The sequence below is a fragment of the Peromyscus maniculatus genome, chromosome 11, assembly GCF_049852395.1.
Source record: "Peromyscus maniculatus bairdii isolate BWxNUB_F1_BW_parent chromosome 11, HU_Pman_BW_mat_3.1, whole genome shotgun sequence".
Taxonomy (NCBI): Eukaryota; Metazoa; Chordata; class Mammalia; order Rodentia; family Cricetidae; genus Peromyscus; species Peromyscus maniculatus.
Window position 1 is genome coordinate 40992255 of NC_134862.1, and position 14866 is coordinate 41007120.

The window sequence follows — 14866 nt, forward strand, 5'->3', positions numbered from 1 at the left end:
TGTATTGTCTGACTAGGATACATCAGACTGTCTCTCCATAGTCCACAGCTTAGAGCTTAGTCATCTGGCTTATCCTTAGCATCAGAGACAAAGTTAAAGAGCTTATCTATCAGAAGGGCTGGAGAGATGGCTTAGTGCTTAAGAGACTGGCTACTCTTGCAGAGGACCTGGGTTCAGTTCCCAGCACCCACATTATATAGTTCACAACCACTCTTAAATCTGGCTCCAGGGGATCTGATCCCTCTTCTCACATCCATGGGCACCTGTACTCATGTATATAAATACATACATGTACACATACACATAATTAAAAATAAATTTTAAAAAATGATCTTATTAGAGACAAAATCTCTAGAACACTACAAACTAAAACTTCTACAAGTTTACCCACAGTAGGATTCCATAAAAACAACATTGAAGATATCTGCCATGAAAAATTCACAGAAGACTCTCTAGTTCCATGTAACACATATAAAGAGGTTTTTGGGGTTTTTTTGTTTGTTTGTTTTGTTTTGTTTTTGACAGCATTGACTGAACCATTATCTTAAGTCCCATATAATTAAGAAAACAACCTTATTTGAATATATATATATTCCTAACATTCATTCATACTTTGGTACTGCCATAAAATTCTAAACCTTTATTTAAATGAAAACAATGTGATTCCCAAAGCATATCAATTACCGGCTCAGTTTGCATACTAATTTGAACAGATAGCTAGCCATACACTTTGAAGTTGGGTTTCTTTAAGTAGAGAAAAGGGAAGCAGGATTTGTTTATGGTGCCATTTATCAAGGTATACTATGTGCTTGCCTTGGCTGGACCCTTTACATTGCTGTTTAAACCCCACAACTGGTCAAGAGGAGATTGGAAAGTTGAGGAGAGCCAAAGGAAAAAGAAGTGTTCAAGTTTTTGTCTAAGCGACACAACTAAAAAGTGCCAATGCCTGTAACTGCTGACGGTGCTCTTGACCACAGGAAGGAATCAAACCTGTAAATCCACTCCTTTTCTCCTGCTTCCCTCCAGTCAGACTCTCAGCACAGAAACAGCAAGTAGCACTGTCTCCATTCAGAGCAGGAGGCGGCCAACTGTGATCTGTGGAGCTCAGAGCTCAATGCAGAAGGTTTTCAATTCTGCAGTCACAGCTATTAACGAAGTCACTATACCTCACTGGGCTTCACAACACTCTAAACTAGCAAATCAAACACTTATCTAACCAAATCTAAGGAGCTGTTTCAAACCAGTGAACACTTTTGAGTCTAAACTGAAACTCTTCTAAGCCTGTCCCCTACCTCCTCCCATCATATTTCTTCAAGACAAAATTGCTAGTGTTAAGTACTAACCACTGCACTATATTATAACCATCACCTTTCTAGGGAATTAAAAAGACTTCTGTGGAAATTTTAAAATGTACTAGCTAAGGGGGAAAGATACATATAATTAATCTATTCCCTTTAAAATGGTTAGAATGGGGGGTGGTAAATAGAAAACAACCCTAAATCAAAAGGGTGACAGATTTAAGCACATGTATTCAATGACATATGATCTCCTGCATGTATGTCTATGTGAGAGTGTTGGATTCCCTAGAATTGGAGTTACAGACAGTTTTAAACTGCCATGTGGGTGTTGGGAATTGAACCCAGGTCCTCTGGAAGAGTATCCAATGCCCTTAACCACTAAACCATTATCTCCATTCCCCTAAAAAGTACTATTTTAAATGGGCTGGTAAGATGGCTTAGCAGGTAAAAGCACTTGCCATATAAACCTGATAACCTGGGTTCAACACCTGGATCCTTCAGTGTTAGAAGAGGAAATATTATTCTTTCATAAACATCTAAATCAATTTAAAATTATACCAGGAGTATAGTTACTCATCTGTGAATTAGAATTTATTTTTGAGAGGTGGCAAGAGCTTCTGTGGGTTGAACCATTGTATTGAAAACTAGGCAAGTACTCTACTGTGGAGCTATATCCCCATCCTGCAGAATTTTCTTAATAGTGAAGAACCTAAACCCAAACCAGAAATAATGTGATGATGAAACTATACAAAAGTACAACTCTTATTCATAATTCTAGTATCAATATTTTTAGTTAATAAACACAGCCTCATTGTTCATAAGGATTGATTCTAATAAACTCTAAAACTCCATACTTTAAAAGTATATTCACATACGAACACAAACACACACACACACACACACACACACACACACACACACACACACACACACACAAACACACACACACATGCAAAAACAGATGCTTTATTTCTTTTAAGGCAATGTTGGCGCGAGAAAGGTGAAAAGAATGCAGGAAGAAGGACACATTAGTATACTATGCAGGCAATTTTCCCAGCCAACAAGAACAAAGCTGCAACACACTTCAGGTTGGGAAATAATCAAGTCGACGACATCTTTTTTCATAGAGGTGTACCAAGGCTCTGTGAAGATGGCTTCTTGCTCTAGTAGTTTTGCAGGTTTCTTTGGTTTGGAGTTGATGAAACTGAGGGAACTTCACTTGGTCAGGAGATTAAAATTTGTCTTTATATCTTTCCCATCTAGCATTTGTTAGTACAATATCTCTGCTTTCCCTGTCCTTCATCCCTCACCTCACCCCCAGTCTCAGGTTGTACAATGCCAGGACACTTAAAGAAAAGGGTCTGTATCCCTTAGGAATGTACTGAACACAGCTGTGAACCTCCTTAAACACTAATCTCTAAAAAGTAGACAAAATATTCAAAAGTATTTTTCTTACTTAAAAATTTCAGGAAGATCAAGAAAGTACCACACTGCGCTGCAGAAGAGAGGACCAGTCAAAAGAAAGGAAACCAGAAAGTCATAAGCCAGTGTGCACCTACAGAAGGGATTATCACTACCCTGCCCTGGACCAGATAAAACCCATGCAACTGAATCATGAACATTAATTTGAAGACACGAGCCCAGTTTTTCTCCCTCAATAGAGAGTACATCTATGGATGCTCAAACACTTAACAACAGATGACTAGAAGGATTTCTAAGATGGCCAAGGAAAAAGAAGCTCCATAATCATAAAATCTCTACATTATACATTACCACCCCCTCATATTTCCTCTGGTTGTTTCAATAAGCTCACATACAAAATCAACACTTGTCCCATCAATTTTCTACCAGCTCATCTACAAAATGGACAGTGCCCCATCCAGCTCCTGAAAGATCTTCAATAGATCACCGTGAAGTTCCCAGAAGCTCCTACAGTCTGGAATGGCAATTAATTAGCAACATCTATATTCATGGCTCTGCAGAGCACAAGCTTGGTGTTAGTGGATGGCTTGAGCTTCTGCATTGCTGTACGGAGGTTTCCTTCTGGGTCCACAGTCCATTATTTGCCCTTTCTCAAGGCTGCTGTAGATTAGCCAAGATGATGGATGCAAGAAAACTTCAGCAACACAAAACACTATGCAAATGTGAGAAATATTATTATTTCCATTTCCAAACAAATGAGGATTTAGCTTTCATCCATTTCCAACATGTTCCTCAACAGGCACTGGGCCACAGCCAAGAATGCAGCCTGCTAAAAGTGCATAACCCTTAGCAAATCACAGTTGGGATAAGACGGTGGCAGGCAATTAACCAAGCAGCTGTATATCTCTGGGAAGACAAGAGACAGATACCAAAAGAGAAGCAGACTTCAATATTCCACCCTACTTTCCCAAAGAGACAAGGTAGAACAATAGTCCTGTGTTCCTCAGTGGGCGCTGTGTGCTGAGGTTGACAAAGAATTCAAAGGGAGCCCAGAATCCCAGAAGCACCAGCAACTTCCAAAGCCCCATAGCAGAATCCCTCTCAGACCTGCCAATTTCTAAAAAGCTGGCAATTATCAACGCATCTAAGAATATAATTTTTCACTCTTAGATAACAGTTCTGAAATGACAGACTAAACTCTGAATGAGTTAAATTCATCATTCAGTATATATTATTAAGTCTCCAATGAGAGATTTAAAAAAAAAACAGGTATGTGCATGACAAAAGAGCTCATTTAATGATGGTTTGACAGCAAAGTAGTGATGAGAAAAGCTGAATGCAAAGAAATAAAATAAATAAAAAATGCAAACCTAAATTCCCTCTTGGCACCTTGATTAAAATGAAATGAACTGAAGCAGTCAAAGAGATTATTTTATTCAGATGAGTGTTATTAGCCTTTCTGGCTTATTTTCTTTATTATGCATTTTGCTGATGCTGACAGAAACAGGCAAGCTCGATAGAGGAAAAGCTGCAGCGGATTTGTGGTCTGACAGTGCCATGCATAAAATCAGACCCTTGCTGACCCAGATAAGGCAGAGGATGGATTGGATTTGCTAGGGAAGGTGTTAAAAGGAGGGGAGAATTTAAAATTAAACCACCAAGGCAGAGACTGACTTAAAGAGATTCTGCCTGTAATGGTGGCTGCCGGTTGTGTGACACAGTACTACAGTGGCAGCCTGGAGGTACCTTTCAAAGATAGGCGGGCAGACAGGGGGTGGGCACATTTCTCTGGATTTATCACAGCTGTGGCTTCAGCTTTGCCAACAATGAGATCAGAGTAGGAGAGCTCAGAGACAGGAACAGAAAAGTACCAAAAGCAAAACCAACATACACTACGTGTGAAGAAACAAGCTTTCAAATGTTCAAGTTAGGGCCACATACTTGCCTAGACAGATGATTAGAAAGGATTCAATATGCCTATACTATCTATATGCCTTACTCAAAACAGTCCCACTGTCCCCTCTAATCAGGTTTGGGGAAAGAGCTATAGGGAATGAGATTCTTGTAGCTCTGGAGCAGTCCCATGGAGCTTAGTTACAACCTTGAGAGAGAGGCATGCCTTCTTTTCCTTCCTTCCAAACTAGGAATCTACTTTGAAGTAGACAACTGGACCAATGTGTTAGACATCTGCTAAATGTTTAGCAAGCACTTTCTGAGAGTATGAGACCATAGTTCTTTTGGGTTAGGACACAGAACTAAGGACGGCCCCAAGTATGAACCAATACAGACTCTAGCTGGAGATCCCACCATCAGTCCATTGTATTGGAAACTCTGCCTTCCCTTCAATCACCCCACAGCACCCTGATCTCAGGGGAGAGCAGACAGGTGGAGGCTCTTCCCATCATTCAAGACAGTTCAGTGAGTACCCTGAGAACAAACATGGGGGTCTACCCCAAACCCAAATCTCTGCCACCCCAAGTTCTTGCCTAGGTTTCTGACATCTTATTTCTGCTTCCTTCTGAGTTCCTGATGTCTTTTTCATTCATTCACTCAACGAAAAATGAGTAGTTAACAATGTGCCAAACCCTGTTCTGTGAACTAGGGCTAAAAGGTTCATCATTCTTGTTTCTTACATCAATCCATGTCTGTGGACTGCTTAGATCTAAAACATGGCTTTTTTTTCTCCTAAACTGTCCTCATGGGTGAAACCCTCATCTCGTTTGGAATGGTCTTGCTGCTTGTGTGTAAACAGATACAGAAGAGCCCATTGAGAAACCCTCATTTGACTACATTAGAAGGCCCATCTATCCACAGCCTTCCTTCTTCATGACTTCTGCAGACCTGGAGCCTTCCCTTCTTTACTCCTCTCCCTGTATACTGTAGCTATGATCTAATACTGGAGAACATAAACTATGAACTCAACTTCTATCATTTGAACATTAACAGACCCCTCTCAAGTCATACCAAAACAATCAGTGATCAATACTAGGCATAGTTTATGCCTATAATCCCTGGATTTGGGAGGTAGAGGCAGGAAGATTGCTGAAGTTGCAGGCTAGCTAGAACTATACAATAAAACCCTAACTCAAAAAACATAGTGATCACATCAAAAGGCCTGAAGAATAAATGGTCAACAGAATTAAAACACAGCAAGAGAAAGACACGGCAAAGATATGAGCAATGACCAGAGAACACAAAACCATATGGCTCTTCAGCTGAAAAGGTTTATAATCATTGCTATTTAATTTTCAGTTGGATCCTCATGTTCTATAAGAAGGTCTGTGAACAATTATACAATTATACCTTCAGTTTTTCCTTCTCTAATTAAGATGTCACCAGAACCCCGTAAGTAATGACAACTATATAGAGAAAACCACAGATGTGTTAGCAGATTTTTAAAATAAATAAAACCTTGGAAGACGGTTGAGGCACACTGCCTGGCTCACTCCTGGTCATTCATGCTAGAGAAATAAATATCTATGTGTGCCAAAATAGAATGGCATCATTCTGAAATCCACACACTTATTTCAAAGCACTAAATGCTGCTCCCTTTAGGAGCAGCCATCTCTCAGGCACCAGGCACCAGTACAGAAATTTGATCTACAGCCAGTAAGTTACTGATTTCCAGCCAGAAGGAGTTAAGTATGCCAAGTACTAAGAACCCATTGGTAAGAAAGGGCATCCATAAGGGTACCTCCCTTTTCTAAATGCATGTTCTTGGGACAAGGAGTCCCTTTATATGGCTCATGATAACAATGAGGGAAACAGTTTGAAACCAAAGATGAATGGAACAAAGTCATACCGTCCTCAGAGCAGCTTCATGTATAATTACCACTTCTATGTGTTATATCTCATGTTTATTCTCTGCGGAGTGGCTGAGTGATCAAATGTGTGTTCCCACTGGCTTGTGTGCTCCAACCCCAGGCCTATTAGTAGCCAGGCTAATACTTTACTGGTGAAACTTTTTAAAGAGCTGGGTAGCGTAAGAATGCCCTAGTCAGTTTCCAGGTTAGTAGGTCAGATTTTGAGTTTAGTTCCTTACGGAATTTGGATGACTAATGACTCTATCCCAGCAAGGAAGTACTTTGTATAAAGCACCTTAAGACCTGGATTCAGCTCTGTCACTTGATAGCCAAGTAATCTTAAGTAAGTAAAAATTTACTGTGGGCTTCACATTTTCTTTTCCTGTTTAAAAATATAAATGAAAACAACAGACCCAATGCCCAGCTCATCTGACTCCTGCTATCATCCAATCAAAGTGGTGTCCATATGAAAGCTTTACTCACAGGAAGCGTTCTCTAGCCATGATTCAGTGTCACCATCACTTATTACTTTAACAACTGTTATTATTACTTGACAGCCCACTCAATGAATTTGCACTTACAAAATGGCTCCAGGAAAGTTGTAATTTTCCAAAAGACACAGACACCCCAAACTTCTCGGGTCTCCTAAATATTACAATCAATTATGTTTGCCACATTTAGACTATGTCAGCGCACCAAATAGGAATATGTTTTGCTACCATTAACTTATCATCTGGTTCTAGGGAAATTCCAAGCTCAGTAAATGGGTTTCACCCAACCTTGCCCAGACTTGAAAGGGGAAAAGTTTAAAGTGTAAAGAGAAAAGCCAGAGGGTACAAAAAATAGAATCATGCAATTTCAGGAGTAGAAGAGACTTTCAAGATGGTGGAGAGTCTAAACCAAACCTATCATTTTCCATGGGAGGAAAATGATACTCAGGGATCTTGAGGTCACCCAAATAGTGGTGGAACAAGACAAGGGTCCAGGTCTCTTGACTGGAGGCCATTTTCTTATTTCATTGTGGTGGTTGCTACATTTCAATCAAACCTAGTGTCTACAAAGACCTAGTACTGAAAGAGTTACTGGACAATGCTTGGCTCCCCAGAGCACAGAGCTATTCTAAGACAACACATAACAGGAATACCAAGGGTCCATGAACCCAGAGGGAGCAAGGCTGCTGGTGACTAGCGGCGCCAGAAAACATGTTGACACACTGCATGTGGTTATACATGAAAGGCAAGGGAAGAGAAAACAGTTCTGAATCCCACCCATTCTAATTTGGGACTGGCTCTGGGCACCTACTGGAGGGTTGGGCCATACCCGGCCACTCTGTAAAAGGACCTTTCAGTTCCTTCATTCTCTGTTCTGTGGCTTCAGTTCAAATGTTTTCTGCTGTACAAGAACCATCACAGACATTTTAAAAAGAGAATTGTCACAGCACAGTAAGACCCAGGAGCCACTGTAGATTACTAGGGTCATTCTAAAATGGAAGATTCTCAATCAGGATTAGAATCCTACTATCGACCATTTCCAAGCAAGTCTGTGAACTGAAATTTCAACAGCCAGGCTCCTAAGTTCCTAGAAGAGCAAGCAGTTCCTCTAAGTGACCTTGCAACAGAATCACCTGGATGCTTGCTTAAACTGTGTACTGGAGAAGTGCCCAGGAACCCTCCATTTTAAATAAGCATTCCAGGTAATTCTGCACACTGCAAAAACACTTTAGAACTAATGGTCTTACAGGAATGTTTTTCAATCTGTGGGATAGGAGTCACTAATGTAGCTGAAATAATGATGAATTTAAAACTAGTATTCTTCTCCCCAAGCCCCAAAACCTAAGGAACAGTAGATTAGAATAACAAAGAATACTGCACAGCAAGTGGGATCAGTAGAAAATGTCCTGGGGCTGGCTCAGTGACCAAGAGTGAGCACTGCTCTTGTAGAGGTCCCAGGTTCAGATTCCAGTACCCATGTCAGGTAGCTCACAACCACCTGTAACTCCAGTTCCAGGGCATCCAGTGTCCTCTTTTGGCCTCCACAGGTACTATATTCATGTGCACATACCCACACACAAACACATAACTCAGTAATAAATATTTTTTTTTAAATAAGGTATCAGTATATATTATATATAGTAAAATTGATCTTTGTTTTTGAAAGAGGTGTTCTTGGTTAATAAAGTAAATGTACATTATCTTGTATTTTTCTGTTTTGTTGATTTGTTTTGTTTTGTTAGCTGTTTGTTTTAATCAAGGTCTCACTATGTAGCCCAGGCTAATTTAGAATTCATGTTCCCCTGCCTCAGTTTCTCAAGTGTGTGGATTACAGTCATGCACAACCATATGTACGAGTGTCTACTTGTATTAGTAGACCTGAGTGTTCCAGCTTACAACACAGTTTATAAGTCTAAGCCAATGTCCTAAATTCAAGGAGCTGGTCAGATACCCTATCCTCTTCTAAGAATCCGAAAATTCTCTTCAAAGTATTTTCTTCCAAAGACAGAATGAGGGAGAAAGGAGGAAGAAAGACAATGAACTGGGGGGGGGGGGTCACCTGGAAGAGGACTCACTGGGTAAGGAGGACTTGCTGTGTAAGTGCAGGGTCCTGAGTTCAGATCCCCAGCACACACACACACACACACACACACACACACACACACACACACACACACACACACACACACACAGTAGGCTGGTGATGCACACCTGTAACCCCAATATTGGAGGAAAGACAGGTAGAGAGAGGCAGATCCTGGGAGCGGTTTAGCCAGCTCATCTAACCAAAAGATCAAGCTCTAGGTTCAGTGAGAGACCTTGTCTTAAAAAACAGGCAGCAAAGTGATAAAGGAAAACACTAATACTGATCTCTGGCCTTCATATGCTCATGTATGGAGGTGCACCCACGACCACCACGACCACCACCACCACCACCACCACCACACACACACACACACACACACACACACACACACACACACATACACATGAAAAGGAATTGGAAGGAGAGAGAGCGAGGACAGTATTTGTACACAAACTTCCTCATTTCCATGTAAACACAGAACTCCCTCAACTTCTGGAAGGCACTCCCTGAGAACCTCTTTTCAGGACAATCCCTGGAAGTGTTAGTGCTCTGGTCGTACTGGGCATCCCATAATTACTACATTCTGCACTCTCTCCTTCCCGATGCTCAACAGCTGACAGCTACTGTCTTTGTTATGCATCTGAATAATAAACAGTCCCGCTATGTTGATTTCTTCTTGTAGTTACAGTGACTAGAGATGCTGAGTTAAACAGACTTCTTAAGAACATGGCAAGAAAGTGGTTGGCAAATTCCACAAAGAAAGATTTTGAAAATAATGATGTGGGTACAATGTCACTTGTTTCCTAAGTGACACCCCTGCTGTCTATAGGATGTATCTACACACACTAGGCAAGGCAGGCAGTGGAACTGACTCCTTTCTGCACCCTTATGGATAAAATCAATAGAAGAGCACCTTCGTTCTTAAGTGGATAACTTCTTGACCACTGACAGGTGAACTTCATCTCCTTTATATGACCCAAAGGACACAAATCCCTTAGCCCTAAATAGAAGATTCAAAAACAGCACAATTAGAAAAGTGTCAGCATCTCCAGCTTGGTTGTCAATAGTGCGGTACAAACGGCTTAAATCCGTAAACACGTTGAGAGAATAAAAATGGAGTGAAAGTTTTAGGAACTAGCAAAGGAAAAAAGGAAAGTGGTGAGGGATTATGAGGGGAGAGGCAAGGGGAAATAGAGGAATGGAAGAGGAAGTACCACTGTGAAGATAGAAAAACCAAACCCTAAAACTATTCTAAAATTTCCTGATGCTTTTAGTAATTTGTTTTTAGGCTGCAGAAGTGAGCACAGCATCTGAAGCTTTGAGCCCATCTGTATTTGAACTTAGGCTGCAGGAAGATTCAGAACAGCTGGAAACAGCAGCACTGACCAGGTTACAGGTATCTGGAGGGAAAAGAAATAGAATGAGTGTGTGGGAGGTGGAGGGATGAGAGTTAAGTAAGGCATAGGAAGAAGAATCCAGAAGTCATCATCAGAGAGGACGATAACCAGGTCAGAATTAGTATAAGAGTTGTTGGAGAAGCCGGTGTGTCCGGGTGAGAAAGTTAGCAAGGAAAAATAAGGAGCATTAGAACAGAGGGTTAGGGGACCAGGGTTAAAATTCTGCGGGGATGATTATCTGTGGAAGAGTGCCCTACACTAGATCAAGATTGCAAAAGGTCCTACACCAAGCATGTGACATGAGCTGATGGCAAATGGTATTTACAATCACAGCACAAACCTGAGATAAAAACTGGATTCTGGTTCTGGTTCCCAAACTGTAAAAGAAGTGACTTCTCAGAATGGGGAGGAAAATGTAAACAGAGTCATCTTAAGAGAAACTGGCAAGGGTCCATCCACATCCATAAAATATCTTGCCCTAGAGTCAGAGTTGACTCAGAAACCGGGAGACAAATCCATAGACAGCCCTTGAGTACATTCATCATCTGACTTATGACTCCATTGCTGACTTACGCTAACATCCTAACATAACCTATGGATGATCATGTCCCCTGCTTTTTCTTAAGCATTTTTTTTTCCTTCTTGGTTTTTCAGACAGGGTTTCTCCGTGTAGCCCTGGTTGTCCTGGAACTCATTTTGTAGACCAGGCTGGCCTCAAACTCAGAGATTTGCCTGCCTCTGCCTGCCTCTGCCTGCCTCTGCCTCTTAGTGCTGAGACTAAAGGTATGCACCACCACACTTGGTACCTAAGTTTTTCAATCTCTGGTCAAGAGAAAGATTTGGAAGTGAGAATGTTAATTAAGCTCTCAAGTTGGAGAAGAAAAATTAAATATAAACAGAATTGTATTTCAAATAAATAATATGACTACAGCGAAAGTCTGAGCTTTGAAGAAGAAAGCACTAAGGAACAACTTTTTGAAAACAATGTTTTCACTGATAATAAAAACTTGAATACTCTAAGCCAGTATTAAAACTGAGCCAGTATTTTCAGAAGTGTGAGTTAGCAATTCTGAAATACGTTCTGTACAGTCTATGACTGAATAACTAATTAAATATATTATGGATAACAGGACCAGATTCTTCACTGTTCAGAAGAGAATTACAAAGATGGGAAGTGAAGACATTTAAATAAAACATGTGACATTAGAAGAGAACTGAGGATTAATGTGAGCTTCCAGGCTCCAATGTAAGTAGAGATGTCTCTGGATTAATGAGGACTGAACTTAAGAGTTTTCTTACTTCTCAATGGTGTCAAAGCAATAAGCATTCAGTGGAAACTACATTCCAAATTTTGAGTTTGATTCTCTTCCTGGATAGCCACAGGCAGTCGGACTCTCTCTGCTGATTCTGGGCAGTGGCCAACATGTGGTCACAAGTGTGTAAATAATTAATACTCCAAACTGAGCTATATTGCTAAGTTATGGAACTTATTAAGTGTATTAAATGCACTTTCAACTTATGATATTTCCAGCTTACTATGAATTTATCAGAGTGTAATCCCATCTTAAGCAGAGGAGCATCTAAATATAAATGGAGAAAAAAGTAAAAGTACATGGGTGTTGGTTTCTGGACCTACATCTGTCTATTACTTTTGCTGGCAGAGACTACAAAGAGTTAACTCCAGTAACAAATAGCACACATAAGCAACCACTGTTACTAGATAAAATTCCATATTAAATGCAGCCAGGACTCTAAAGAAATGACTTTCTAGAGTAGAAACGAGGCAAGCTCAGTCTGAGCCTGGACCACTTTACACTGTAAAGAAATGATAAGAAAACATGTCATAATGACACAGGATCCAGTCTGACAGGATTCCAATAATCAAATACAATACACCACGGACATAAAGATAAATAAAAACATTAAGCGGTCAAAAACTACTGAGGGAAATAAAATCTACCAGTTTACATTGATATAAACAACCAGACCTAAAAATTCCCACCCAAAAAAATGTAGAAGGAGTCGGAGAATTGGAAAAACGACTCTTTGGTAACCATCCTCTTCCTCCTAATAGATTGATTCAAGCAAGAATTATCAATAGGGGGTAGGAGGGGGGAGAATAGGGGAACCTGTGGCTGATATGTAGAACTGAATGGTATTGTAAAATAAAATAAATAAAATTAAAAAAAAAGAATTATCAATAGATGATAAAACTATTGGTAATTATATACAGACTTAAAGTATGTCTCCAAAGCATGTTCCTTTTTTCAAAGCACAGAACAGAATAGCTTTAAGAGTTACATCAAAAATAGGAAACCTGATAGATAGCACTTTAACCAAATGATCAAAGTGGGCATTACCAGGAACAGAGCAAATCACCAGAAGTGACTCCTAACACAGCACAGTGAGAAAACCATGACAGTAACTCCTACCCAAGTTTGTAACCTGAATCAAACACAGACAGTATTATCAGAAGATTAGAAATAGCAAATTAAGTAGTAATTCTGGAGTCAAATGCTTTTAAAAAGTGAATGTAATAACATATAAAGACTTGGAATTTATTCTCCATTAAACGATACTTAGAGATAAGACAACTACACAACCTTAAATTTTCCTTTGCCAAAAGGACTTTTTAAACAATTGGTAAACCTGGATGACTATGGACTAGGTATTATGATGCTCCTCATGTGCTGATTTTGACAATTACATTGTGACTATGTTAGAAAACAAGTATAATTTTAGCAGACACCCACTGAAGTATGTGGGGATAAAAGAGTAACATATCTACAACTTACTCCGAAGTGTTTCAGGAACACAAACTCTGTAAATTGCAGATGAAAAGAAAAAGAAAAATATGAAACAAATGTGTGGTATATTAACCATAATCTGAGGAAAATGGTAGATGCTACTCTTTGTACTATTCTTCAGATTTTTCTATAATTATAACATACAATTCAATATAAAATAAAGAAGAAAGTGAAGCCATTTTCCTCATCTCTCCTGTGGCACAAATTATATGCTACTTCATATTTCATATAAACCTATCTCCCACATGACACCATGAGCCTTCTGAAAAGGGGGAGGGGCTCAGTCATCTCTCTTACTCTAGAACCCGTGCAGAATTTGTGCAGAATCACTGACTGTTGATGATGAAGCCAAGTGTTTATTCGAGGATCTAAAAGAATTCCTCAATAATCTTGGTTCCTCAGCTTGAACTCCACATCTCACTGAAACACAAAAATGTACAAACATATACTCACACTATTTCACATTAATCAGTAACCTCCATTAATTAAAATGGTAGCTTCTACTACCTATATTTCATTCCTGGCAAAGGCCTGGCATGTGGTAAGTGCTCAGAAAAGTGTGCTTAAAGAACTGCGGAGATAGTTTAGCGGTTAAGAGCAATGACTGCTCTTCCAGAGGACCTGGGTTCAATTCCCAGCACTCACATGGCAGCTCACAACTGTAACTCCAGTTCCAGGGGAACTGACAGCCATACATGCAAGGAAAACACCAATGCACATGAAATAAAAATAAATCATTAAAAAAACAATTAAAAAAAAAAGAATGAGTCTATGAGGATTGGTGCTTACTTACATTCTAAACTTCTGGGCTTCCAGAATCATTAAGAATACAACACATCCTTAGCCCCCAAACAACAAGTGATCGTAATCAAAGATTTTTAAAACAGTTGTTTCTGGCTAATTAAGAGTGGCACAAAAATTTGTCCAAATCTGATATACTGTCTTTCTTCATTTGATTAAAGATGAGAAGCTTTCTAAACATTTGTTTGTTGTATCACATATTGCATATACATCTTTCCATATACATTTTTCCATTCTGATTTTCCTGACTATGTTGTGAAGTGTAAGGGTTCTAAGTATTCACTGTGCTTAGAACATGTACTTGGAGTTTGGGTGACAGGTCTAAGGGAAAGGCAGCACTCAGGATTGGGAATGTGGCTCTGAAGCAGAAAGCCTGATCAGCATGTGGGATCCTGGTTAGAGCCCCAGTGCCACAGAAAGAGGAAGAAAGGCGGTGGGAGGGGGGGTCAGAGTTGAAACTGCTTTAAGTCATACTATCTTGACCTATCTAACTGGTGGTGATTAATGATGTAATGGGAATCTCACAAAATCAGCACCAAGAGAGGACAAAATAAGCTTAGAATCCAAGAAAAGTGCCACGTGGTGGTACATGCCTGTGATCCCAGCACTCAAGCGGCCTAGAAAGGAGGATCATGAGTTCAATAGTGAGGCTCTGGCCTAAAAAAAAAAAAATAAATAATAATAAACACCTAGAAAAGCCCATAACCCAGAAATCCGTACACTGTAAGACTCCAAACCACTTTGAAGATACTAATGAAAGG

The 14866-nt window shown here is 39.8% G+C and overlaps 1 protein-coding gene across 28 annotated transcripts in view; it reads right to left on the reverse strand.

Annotated features, from left to right (window-relative positions):
- Srgap2 (SLIT-ROBO Rho GTPase activating protein 2) overlaps positions 1 to 14866 on the reverse strand; it is a 220056-nt gene that overhangs the window by 106505 nt on the left and 98685 nt on the right. The gene's annotated exons all lie outside the window — the stretch shown is intronic.